The sequence below is a fragment of the Triticum urartu genome, chromosome 6 (genome assembly GCF_003073215.2).
Source record: "Triticum urartu cultivar G1812 chromosome 6, Tu2.1, whole genome shotgun sequence".
In the NCBI taxonomy this organism is placed as follows: Eukaryota; Viridiplantae; Streptophyta; class Magnoliopsida; order Poales; family Poaceae; genus Triticum; species Triticum urartu.
In genome coordinates, this window is record NC_053027.1 from 344,987,845 (window position 1) to 344,999,038 (window position 11,194).

At 39.5% G+C, this 11,194-nt stretch overlaps 1 long non-coding RNA gene and 1 pseudogene across 1 annotated transcript; both read right to left on the bottom strand.

The window, feature by feature from the left end:
- Positions 1–1,097: 1,097 nt before the first annotated feature.
- LOC125517471 lies at positions 1,098–1,387 on the bottom strand. The gene is made up of 2 exons (XR_007287618.1): positions 1,357–1,387; positions 1,098–1,236 (listed from the first exon to the last, which is right to left on the bottom strand). It is a non-coding gene; the product is annotated as an uncharacterized LOC125517471 (long non-coding RNA).
- A 6,937-nt stretch (positions 1,388–8,324) lies between these two features.
- LOC125517470 lies at positions 8,325–10,085 on the bottom strand (annotated as a pseudogene).
- Positions 10,086–11,194: the final 1,109 nt, after the last annotated feature.

The window sequence follows — 11,194 nt, forward strand, 5'->3', positions numbered from 1 at the left end:
CTTCGTTATTTTATTTGAATTTCTCGATTTTATTGGTTTAGCAGTAAGGAAAAACTGTGTTTTAAAATTTGAACTTCTTAGGTTTCTTGAACCGAACTTCTCGGGTTTTTTAAAACGGTGAAAATCAAATGATTTGTTATTCTAAATTGAACTTCTAGGCTTTTATTAATTTTGAAAAGTTAAATTTTGGATTTTTTTTTAAACTTTTGACTACACCGTTATTTGTAATTTGATCTCCTTTTTTTGAATGCGGGAAATCATTCTTTGCTCAAATTCAGTTTTTACAGACATCAGACATCACCATTTTTTGAATTTGAACATCTTTGTTTTATTCTTTTTACGAATGAGAAAAATCTAAATTTATAATAGACATCTAACTTTACCATTTTTTTAAATTTGAATTTCTTAAATTTATTGGTTAGTAATGGGGAAAATCCTTTTTTATAAACATTGGACCGCACCGATATTTTAATTTGAACTTCTAGTTTTTTTAGAATGGGAAAACCATTTTTTAGAAATTCTTTTGAAATGTTCCTCTTTTTTATTTGAACTTCGTGATCAATTTTTTTTGAACTTCTGGATTTTCAAAATATCAACATCCTCATAAGTATTTTTAAAACTTTATTTTTTAATGCAATGTAATATCACACTTTTTCATATTCTCCCCAAATGTTTTTGCGAATGACATACTGTTTCAAGTTGATGATATGGTACATATTTGAACTAGCACACCTAGCTAGTTCATGCTTTTCCACTGTTTTTTATTAAATGCAACAAGTTAAGATTCTTTGAACTCCTCTCTTGGTTATATATGAACAGCACCATATGATTCCGTCGTTCCATTTTCTTTTTCAAAGTATACTATATTTACTTTCATTCTTTTTGCAGTATTAAACTTCGAAAACGTTAACTGGGTACTGCAAAGACTATGAATTTCACTGCCGAACAACAACTGCGTGCATTTCATCAAAATTTTCTATTTGACTAAAAGTTGCACAAACTCCAGCAACATACTGCATCTATTCCCAGGCTAGTTCTCAGGCATTACATCCAACAAATATAGTGCATGTGAGCAAAAAACCGAAAACAGTGGCGGCGGTACAATCAGCCATATTAGATAAAAAAAAGCATACATAAGTCGAGTTGTTCTTCCATAGCTTGCTCGACTGGATCGGCCAATCCTTTTTTTGCCGTTTGCCAGCAGCGGAGACGTCCATGGTGCGCCAACGAGGCCACCTGCATATTGAAGATTACAACACAGTTTTATCCAAGTGTATGTATATGTCCATGCATGGGTGTTTATAATACATAGCTGAGGAATCACAAACAAACTTCAGTGTGCTGCCAGAGCAAGACCAGCATTGTCGTCCGTTAGCCTCTTCACATACTCTTGCCACACCGGATGGTCCTCCTGAGGTCGGTTGTGCGCTATCCACACTGGTTCTCCTAGGAATAGCTTCATGAGCTGTGCACGACAAGAGGCATCAGAATGTGTTAAGTTTGATAAGGACCTAGTTTATATCTGATGCAAGATAGAACTTCTACATATATACACCGTCTCATTTTAATTGCTTATAGATGTTGTTTAACAGCACAGTTCTCTAATTACCGGCTGAAAATGAACCTTGTTTCTGCATCCTACGAGAGCCCACTTTCTGCTAAACTTGAATACACTACCCAGATTGGCCAACTTGTGCCGTACATCTGATCCGTGAATGTGATGCTGCTAGTTCAGCGTTGTATTGTTTTTCCTTAGTGGTCCTCACCAAGTAGCATTACATGAAGAACTAGTTGTCAACCATCTTGTTGATCCGTTTTGCGACTTGCGCTTCTTTTTGATGGTTCTACAGATGTCCTCTAATCTAGTGCCTAACTCATGCTTTCAATGAGCTTGGATGACCAAACTGATTCATATTTCTATGCAAAATGTGATGCAAAAAATAATCACCGCAACAACTCTTTAGCAGTAAAACACATAAAAGATCCCAGTCAGTACCTTCACATGGTTGGCGGCGTCGAGGGTGAACCGATGAGAAATTCCAACCGGCAGCACGATGATATCCCCTTCTTTTATCCAGATCTGAACCCAGTTGTCATCCTTGTCGTGCACATCAAAGTACCCGCCGCCTTCCAAGCTGTAGCGGATCTCTTCGTCGGCATGCATGTGCTCTGTGAAGAAGTTCTTGAGCTTCTCCTCAAAGTTTGCTAACTTTCCAGGGCATATATCGAGATTATCCTTCAGCAAGTGATGCATGTGCAATACTATCAGATTACATACACAAGGTGTGCATGGTTAAAGAGAATCAAACAGGAACTGAGAGTTGGTGGGAGTCGCAAACCATGTAGTTATATCCTCTGTCTTTGCGGATCTTCGCTAGCTCTTCTTCGCTTTCAGGCCTCTTTGGGTCCAAATGCCAATATAACACACCAATCTCTGAAAGAAAACAGGGCAAGTGTTGGAAGCTGCTTAGCAGAGTATACCATGTTTACGGAACCGAGCCCAGCTTCTAGACACCATGTTTACGGAAAAGTGGGTTCAGATACCTGGCCGTTTTTGAATTTTTTTTTCAAAATGATAATTTTTAGAGCTAAAAGAGAACTGAAAACATTCCCTTGTTCTACTCGCCTTATTAGTCAGGTGTCCACTCTCAGCAGATACTTCTTTGGGTGAGGAACATAAATTGTATAGTTCGAATCGATAGAGGATAATCAAGAACGATGGCAAGTCACCCTCTGTTCAAGCAATTACATGAGGGCGTCGTCATCCAAAAGTGTTGACTAAGGCCACGACATCCAACAAATAAAAGCTCGTATATATTCAGCCAAAAGAGGCATTTTTTACCCATACAAATAGGGGACACACCAACAATCCAAGAAACTAAGGATCATCATTCGCACCTTGGAGCTTGGAGAGAGGCAGGAGCTCCCTATGGTTCTTGAGGTCCTCACCGTCCTCCCCAACCGTCCACACCTGATCCAAGAAGCAAGATTAGGCGCAAATCAGATATAGAGAAGATAGAATTCATCTCGATTCCTAAGACAAATCCAGGGGATCGAATCCTGGCCATACCTGAAGAGCCATGTTGAGCGGAATGAATGGAACACCGACAAGGCAATAGGTTGGAGAAGAAGTTCTAGGCAGAAGAGGAAGACGTCCATGGTGCGCCAGCGAGGCAGGATAATGTCAGGGGATGGGGCATGGGCCCTTGGGTGGTGTGCTTAGGGACTGGCGGTGGATGCCGGTGCTCGTGTGCTACGGGTGGGGGTGTTGATGGTTGGACCCAGGAGCGGGGGCGGCGCGGCTGCCGGACCTAGGAGTGGGGCAAGTGCACTGCAGCGGCCGGACCCAGGCGTGGGGTGGCACGGCAGCCGGGGCCAAATCCAGGCGAGGGGGTTGTGCGGGGCCGGATCCAGGCCGGGGGCAGCTCCAACGTGGATAGAAGGCCGCCGACGACAGCCGCAACGGAGGGTGGAGCTGGGGAAGGTCGCGGTGGCCCCTCTAGGAAGGTCACGACAGTGCCCTGAGAAGGCCGCAGCCCCTATCCGTGGCCAAGGGTGGCGCTGCTCGTCGGGTCCGATGGGCGGCGGAGATCAGGCAGTGGAGGGCGGAGCAGCTGGGTGCCATGGGGCAGGGCGGCAGCGCGCTGGGAGGAAAGGAGGCAGTGCGAGGGGCGGGGCAGGGCGGCGGCTCGCTGGGAGGCCGGGAGCTGCGCCGTGGGGCAGGGCGGCGGTGGTGGCGCGCTTTGGGAGGGCGGCCGCGGTGGTGGCGCGATTCGGGAGGGCGGCGATGGCGGTGGCCTAATTCGGGGAAGGTAGCCGCCGATCGAGGGAGTGGGGGTTAGGGACGGGATGGAGGGGGGTGGGTCGGGGTTAGGAACAGATCGTGGCAGTTTGGCTAGTTCCGGAACATCTCATCGGGCCCATATAGGGCGCGTTGTGATCCAAATAGTTATTCTAATCCTGGGATTAGAATAGTGTCACTATTCTGATCACGGGATCAGAATAATATTCTGATCACAACCTGACCTGTCCCGCTAGTAGTACGTTGAACTTCCCTGTGAACTAGGTTGAACTTCCGCCAACATTGCCCAAATGGAGCTTGCGATATACCGTTGGAAAGCTATGGACACCAATATCATGACCCAACTTAAATTTTTGGCAAAATATAAGCGGATTAATAGCAGTTTTGAAAACCGTTTTTTCTTCGCACAAAAAACGTGAATCCTATTTTTGATCGCATTTCTAAAACGTTTATCAGAATGAGGCATATAATATGTCGTTGGAAAGCTTCTACAAAACCGCACCTTCCACATGTTGAAAGTTTTCTCTAATTCCCTATGGTTAAAGAGTAATTTGAAAAAACGTACAATTTCGTAAACCGAACAGCCGAGTTCATTTTTTCGATGTCATTTCTAAACGGCTAATCCAATGGAGGCATATGATACGGCATTGGAAAGCTTATGAAATGCGCTACTTTTTCATCTTGAAAGTTTTTTTCTAATTTTGAATGGTTTAAGAGTAATTTAGAAAATGATCCAAGTCCTACCGAGTTCGTATTTTCGATCTAATTTTTTAACCGTGCGTCCAAATGCATCAAATGATATGGCGTTGGAAAGCTTGAACAAATGCAAAACTTTTTGGTATGTATTGTTTCTCCCAATTCTTTACGGTTTTAAGTCAGTTTCGAAAATGGCAAAAAACATATTTTCGCCGTAATTTCTACAAACTTTATCAGAATTGGGCAAATAATACACTATTGAAAAGCTACAGAAAATGCGAAACTTTTTCATGTTGATGCTTTTCGCTGATTCTTAGGCGTTTTCAAGTAATTGCGAAAATGGCGAGATCATTCGTTCTGCCTTTATCGCGAAACAGATTCTTCGAAAATGCATCGCGTGAAGAACCTGAACTTCTCGGCGCGTGTACCTGAACTTCACTCTATTTTTCACGTGATTTTTTTGCTCGTAGGTCTCCATCCACTGCTCGTAACTCTCCATTCATTCACCGGAATTGAGCAGGTGATATACCGATGGAAAGCTACTATAAGCATGCAAGTTTCCCGTGTTGTTCGTTTTTTCGTACTCACGACGATTTTAAAAGTTTTTCATCTCAAATTCATTTAACGTAGTAGTTGAACTTCCTGCTGTTTTCACGTTGAACTTCTGTGGCGTATTTTCGTTTGTAATTTTCTCATCCATTCGTCCGTGTTACACAAATGATATTCCTTTGGTACAAATCTCTCTCACAATAATTTTTTAAACTTTCTCCGATGGAGGACTTGAACTTATAACAACAAAACTTTTAGACTTTGCTTTTTTATTCTTTTTTTAATACAAAATGCACACCGTGTAGTACGTGAACTTTCGGCAGTTATCAATATGAACTTCTCTCGGTTACGTGAAAATATCTAAGTTTTTTTATGAATTTTTAATATGATTTACTTAATCCCTTTTTATAAATCTTGAAGTGCTCTATTTTTTAAAATTTGAACTTCTTGTTATTTTATTTTTGAACTTCCTGTTTCCATTCATTAATAACGAGGAAAATCTGAGTTTTCTATAATCCTCGAACTTCTCCATATTTTTAATATGGACTTCCTGGTTTTATATCTTAATCCCTTTTTATGAATCTTGAAGCGCTCTATTTTTAAAAGTTGAACTTCTTGTTATTTTATTGTAGAACCACTTGTTTACATTCTTTAATAACGAAGAAAATCTGAGTTTTCTATAACAAGGAAAATGTGAGTTCTCTTTAAAAATTGGGACCTTGCCTTTTAATTCATTTTTCTCATATTAAACACACATCGTGTAGTACAAACTTCTCCATGTTTTAAAATTGAACTTCTTGGTTTTATTCTTCAGTAACGAGAAAAACTAAGTTTTTAATGTACATTGAATTACTCAGTTTTTTCAAATTGAACTTCTTGGTTTAATCTTTAGTATAAGGGAAAATCCGAATTTAAAAAAATGGGGAATTTTTTAAAAACTTTTTTTGTTATTCCCTTATTTTAGTTTGAATTTATTAGTTATTCTTTAGAAGGAGAATCTGAGGTTTTTATCAACTTTGAACTTTTTGTTATTTTAATTTAAACTTCTTAGTTTTATTTTTTAGTAACGAGAAAATTCGAGTTTGTTGAACCTCTTTGTTTTAAAATTTTGAACTTCTTGGTTTTATTTTTTAATAATGTGAAAAATCCGAATTTTTTATAGACATCGAACTTCACCATTTTTTAAATTTGAACTTCTTAGTTTATTGGTTAGTAACGGGAAAATGATTTTTTGTTAAAACAATGATACCGTGTCGTTATTTTTAATTTGAACTTCTAGTTTTTATAGAATGGGGAAAATCAGTTTTTTTTTCATTGTCCTAGCCATGTGGATATTTCAATGGTGTGTTCCTTTTTCTTTTTGGAACTTGTTGCAATGAACATTTTTAGGTTTCATTTTATTACCTTTTCCTCATCCGAACTTTTGTGTTGCCACACACCTACACACATACACTCACATGATTTTCACACACATCTAACCATGAAGATGTTCTAAAATTTGAACTTCTGAGTTTTATTCATTTAATAACGAGAAAAATATGGTTTTTTTATTGGCATCGAACTTCACCATTTTTAAAATTTGAACTTCTTAGATCTTTGTTAGTAACAGGAAAATTCTATTTTTTATAAACATCGGACCACTCCGTTATTTTAATTTGAACTTCTAGTTTTTTTAAATAAGGAAAATCATTTATATATTATTTGAACTTCACCATTTTTTTCTTTATGAGTTGTTTTAAAAAATGCAAAAAATGGAGTTGTGTTTTTTATTTTTTGAACAGGTAAATCCTAGGTTTCAATAAGTTTTGAAATTCTTTGTTATTTCAGTTTGAACTTCATCTTTTTTTATTTGGAAAAATATGTTTTCAAATAAGCATCAAACGGAATTTTTAAAATTAAAATTTCCTACTTTTATTTTTCCTAGAAACGGAAATAATTTGATTTTTCCGTATACTTCTTCGTTATTTTATTTGAACTTCTCGATTTTTATTGGTTTAGTAGCAAGGAAAAACTGTGTTTTAAAATTTAAACTTCTTAGGTTTCTTGAACCAAACTTCTCGGGGTTTTTTTAAACGATGAAAATCAAATGATTTGTTATTCTAAATTGAACTTCTAGGCTTTTATTAATTTTGAAAAGTTAAATTTTGGATTTTTTTTAAACTTTCGACTACACCGTTATTTTTACTTTGATCTCCTTTTTTTTGAATGCGGGAAATCATTCTTTGCTCAAATTCGTTTTTTTACAGACATCAGACATCGCCATTTTTTAAATTTGAACATCTTGGTTTTATTCTTTTACGAATGAGAAAAACCTAAATTTTCAATAGACATCTAACTTTACTATTTTTTAAATTTGAATTTCTTAAATTTATTGGTTAGTAATGGGGAAAATCCTTTTTTATAAACATTGGACCGCACCGATATTTTAATTTGAACTTCTAGTTTTTTTAGAATGGGAAAACCATTTTTTAGAAATTCTTTTGAAATGTTCCTCTTTTTTATTTGAACTTCGTGATCAATTTTTTTTAACTTCTGGATTTTTAAAATATCAACATCCTCATGAGTATTTTTAAAACTTTATTTTTTAATGCAATGTAATATCACACTTTTTCATATTCTCCCCAAAAGTTTTTGCGAATGACATACTATTTCAAGGTGATGATATGGTACATATTTGAACTAGCACACCTAGCTAGTTCATGCTTTTCCACTGTTTTTTATGAAATGCAACAAGTTAAGATTCTTTGAACTCCTTTCTTGGTTATATATGAACAGCACCATATGATTCCGTCATTCCATTTTCTTTTTCAAAGTATAGTATATTCACTTTCATTCTTTTTGCAGTATTAAACTTCGAAAACGTTAACTGGGTACTGCAAAGACTATGAATTTCACTGCCGAACAACAACTGCGTGCATTTCATCAAAATTTTCTATTTGACTAAAAGTTGCACAAACTCTAGCAACATACTGCATCTATTCCCAGGCTAGTTCTCATGCATTACATCCAACAAATACAGTGCATGTGAGCAAAAAACCGAAAACAGCGACGGTAGTACAATCAGCCATATTAGATAAAAAAGAATACATAAGTCGAGTTGTTCTTCCACAGCTTGCTCGACTGGATCGGCCAATCCTTTTTTTTGTCGTTTGCCAGCAGCGGAGACGTCCATGGTGCGCCAACGAGGCCACCTGCATATTCAAGATTACAACACAGTTTCATCCAAGTGTATGTATATGTCCATGCATGGGTGTTTATAATACATAGCTGAGGAATCACAAACAAACTTTAGTGTGCTGCCAGAGCAAGACCAGCATTGTCGTCCGTTAGACTCTTCACATACTCTTGCCACACCGGATGGTCCTCCTGAGGCCGGTTGTGCACTGTCCACACTGGTTCTCCTAGGAAGAGCTTCATGAGCTGTGCACGACAAGAGGCATCAGAATGTGTTAAGTTTGATAAGGACCTAGTTTATATCTGATGCAAGATAGAACTTCTACATATATACACCGTCTCATTTTAATTGCTTATAGATGTTGTTTAACAGCACAGTTCTCTAATTACCGGCTGAAAATGAACCTTGTTTCTGCATCCTATGAGAGCACACTTTCTGCTAAACTTGAGTACACTACCCAGATTGGCCAACTTGTGTCGTACATCTGATCCGTGAATGTGATGCTGCTAGTTCAGCATTGTATTGTTTTTCCTTAGTGGTCCTCACCAAGTAGCATTACATGAAGAATTAGTTGTCAACCATCATGTTGATCCGTTTTGTGACTTGCGCTTCTTTTTGATGGTTCTACAGATGTCCTCTAATCTAGTGCCTAACTCATGCTTTCAATGAGCTTGGTTGACAAAACAGATTCATATTTCTATGCAAAATGTGATGCAAAAAATAATCACCGCAACAACACTTTAGCAGTAAAACACATAAAAGATCCCAGTCAGTACCTTCACATGGTTGGCGGCGTCGAGGGTGAACCGATGATAAATTCCAGCCGGGAGCACGATGATATCCCCTTCTTTTATCCAAATCCGAAGCCACTTGTCATCCTTGTCACGCACATCAAAGTACCCGCCGCCTTCCAAGCTGTAGCGGGTCTCTTCGTCAGCATGCATGTGCTCTGTGAAGAAGTTCTTGAGCTTCTCCTCAAAGTTTGCTAACTTTCCAGGCATATATCGAGATGATCCTTCAGCAAGTGATGCATGTGCAATACTATCAGATTACATACACAAGGTGTGCATGGTTAAAGAGAAGCAAAGAGGAACTGAGAGTTGGTGGGAGTCGCAAACCATGTAGTTATATCCTCTGTCTTTGCGGATCTTCGCTAGCTCTTCTTCACTTTCAGGCCTCTTTGGGTCCAAACGCCAATATAACACACCAATCTCTGAAAGAAAACAGGGCAAGTGTTGGAAGCTGCTTAGCAGAGTATACCATGTTTACGGAACCGAGCCCAGCTTCTAGACACCATGTTTACGGAAAAGTGGATTCAGCTACCTGGCCGTTTTTGAATTTTTTTTTCAAAATGATAATTTTCAAAGCTAAAAGAGAACTGAAAACATTCCCTTGTTCTACTCGCCTTATTAGTCAGGTGGCCACTCTCAGCAGATACTTCTTTTGGTGAGGAACATAAATTGTATAGTTCGAATCGATAGAGGATAATCAAGAACGATGGCAAGTCACCCTCTGTTCAAGCAATTACATGAGGGCGACGTCATCTAAAAGTGTTGACTAAGGCCACGACATCCAACAAATAAAAGCTCGTATACATTCAGCCAAAAGAGGCATTTTCCCCCCAAAAAATAGGGGACACACCAACAATCCAAGAAACTGAGGATCATCATTCGCACCTTGGAGCTTGGAGAGAGGTAGGAGCTCCCTGTGGTTCTTGAGGTCCTCGCCGTCCTCCCCAACCATCCACACCTGATCCAAGAACCAAGATTAGGCGCAAATCAGATATGGAGAAGATAGAATTCATCTCAATTCCTAAGAGAAATCCATGGGATCGAATCCTGGCCATACCTGAAGAGCCATGTTGAGCGGTGAAAGTGCGTTATATCGACTAGAGGGGGGGTGAATAGGCGATTTTTATGAAAGTCTTCAAAACGTGGGAGTTATGAAGACAAACGATAGAAATAAACCTAATACCCTACAGCGGAAGGTAGACTACACTAGGCAGGCCATAGTCAAGTATTCAATAGAGTGAAAGCACAATGACTAATAGCAGCAATGTAGTAAGGATCAGGTAGGAAGATATTGAGAAGCCAGACAGAAAACGCAGTTACTCAGTGAAGACAAAAGATAGTGCAAACATACAATGACTTCACAAGGAGTAACAGTAAGTAAAGGGAAGGGAAGATGAAACCAGTGACTCGTTGAAGACAATGATTTGTTGGACCAGTTCCAGTTGCTGTGACAACTGTACGTCTGGTTCAGGCGGCTAGGTATTTAAACCTTAGGACACACAGTCCCGGACACCCAGTCTTGAACACGCAGCTCAGGACACCCAGTCGTCACCGTTTTCCCCTTGAGCTAAGGTCACACAGACCTCGCCCAATCACTATGGTAAGTCTTCAAGGTAGACTCCCAAACCTTCACCGACTTCGTTCACCGGCAATCCACAATGTCTCTTGGATGCTCAGAACGCGATGCCTAACCGGCTAGAGGATGCACAGTCCTCAAGTGTAATAAGTCTTCAGATCACACAGACAAGAAGACTTAAGTGATGCCTAATTCTCTTTGGCTCTGGGTGGTTAGGGCTTTATCCTCGCAAGGAATTCTCTCTCAAAGGCTTCGAGGTGGGTTGCTCTCAAACGACAAAAGCCGTACTCTCAATCCAAGCAGCCAACCGTTTATGGTTGTAGGGGGTGGGCTATTTATAGCCACTTGGCAACCCGACCTGATTTGTCCGAAATGACCCTGGGTCACTAAGGAACTGACACGTGTTCCAACGGTCAGATTTCAAACTCACACGGCAACTTTACTTGGGCTGCAAGCAAAGCTGACTTGTCCGACTCTGGACAAGATTCGCTCTCATAGTCTTCACTCGAAGACATAGGTTTTGGTTAGGCATCACTTCAGTCATTCTGACTGGTTCTCTTGGACCCCACTTAACAGTACGGTGGTTCCTATGACTCAACACAAAA